This window comes from Pelophylax lessonae (genome assembly GCF_965119305.1).
Source record: "Pelophylax lessonae genome assembly, chromosome: 9".
Classification (NCBI taxonomy): domain Eukaryota; kingdom Metazoa; phylum Chordata; class Amphibia; order Anura; family Ranidae; genus Pelophylax; species Pelophylax lessonae.
This window is the reverse complement of record NC_138776.1, coordinates 7,256,658-7,258,088: the sequence shown is the minus strand read 5'-3', so window position 1 is coordinate 7,258,088 and position 1,431 is coordinate 7,256,658.

Below are 1,431 nucleotides of genomic sequence, written 5' to 3'. Positions count from 1 at the left end.
TGTATGAGACAAATTTGTAGATATTTTAGAGTTTTTCGCTTTATTAGCGATTGTGATCAACTGCAGAAAATGTTATCAGTGCGTGTTAGGGTGGCCATACTGAATGTCCTGAATAAGTCACATGCCATCAGAGCTTAGTGCCTATTGACCATTTGGGGTGATAGGTGTTAGCAGTATATATGCAGCCCCCCCCCCCCCTTCCAAGTTGTCCAATCTGTCCACTGATCACTAGTGATGGGCAGATCACCCCCCCCCCTGTTTGGTTTGCACCAGAACATCTCAAACAGAGGAAATGTTCTAGTAAACATGCAAACTCTATTAAAGTCTATGGGATACAAGAAAAATCTAAAGTCTTCATTCAAAGGCTTGTATGAAAATGATTTCCATAAAAAGTGTATGGGGACCCGGGTACTGCCCTGGGGGACATGTATCAATGCAAAAATGTGTTTTTAAAACAATCGGGCACCCGCAATCGCTTCTCGTGGAGACAAAATGGCGGTCTGCTGTTGTAAACACGGCAGACCACTGTTCTGTCAGTTATGAATACAGGGATCCTTCTTATCCCCCACACACTTAGAAAGCACCCCCTAGGGACACATTTAACACTTTGATCACCCCTGGTGTTAACCCCTTCCCTGCCAGTGTCATTAGTACAGTGACAGTGCATATTTTTAGCACTGATTACTGTAGTAATGTCACTGGTACCCCCAAAAGTGTCAAAAATGTCAGTTAGGGGTCCGATCTGTCCACCGCAATGCCGCAGTCCTGCAAAAAATCACAGATCGCCGCCATTACTAGTAAGAAAAAAAAAACAATAAAAATGACAAAAATCTTTCCCGTTGTTAGTAGACGCAATAACTTTTGTGCAAACCAATCAAAATATGCTTATTGCGATTTTTTTTTTTTTTTACCACAAATGTGTAGCAGAAAACAAATTGGCCTAAAATGGTAAAAAATGTTTGATTTTTTGATTTTTTTTGGGGGGAATGTTAAATAGCAGAATGTGAAAAATATTGTTTCTTTTTCAAAATTGTGTCTCTTTTGTTGTTTATAGCGCAAAAAATAAAAATCGCACAGGCGATCAAATACCACCAAAAGAAAGCTCTGTTTGTGATAAAAAAAAGGACATACATTTTGTTTGGGTACAGCATCGCATGACTGCGCAATTGTATGTTAAAGTAACGCAGTGCCCAATCGCAAAATAGGGCCTGGTCAGGAAGGGTGTAAATCCTTCCGGTCCAGAAGCTTTATATTTGTCTCTCTCTCTCTCTATTTGCACATTCATCTCTAGCAATTTATCCATATATCTTGTGGATGAGCCTCTCTCTTCCCCATTTACTCTTGGCTCATTCCATTGGTGGAGGTCTGGGGTCCCACTTTTTCCATCCAGATATCTATGTGTCTGAAGATCACATATTTGTGCACTTATCA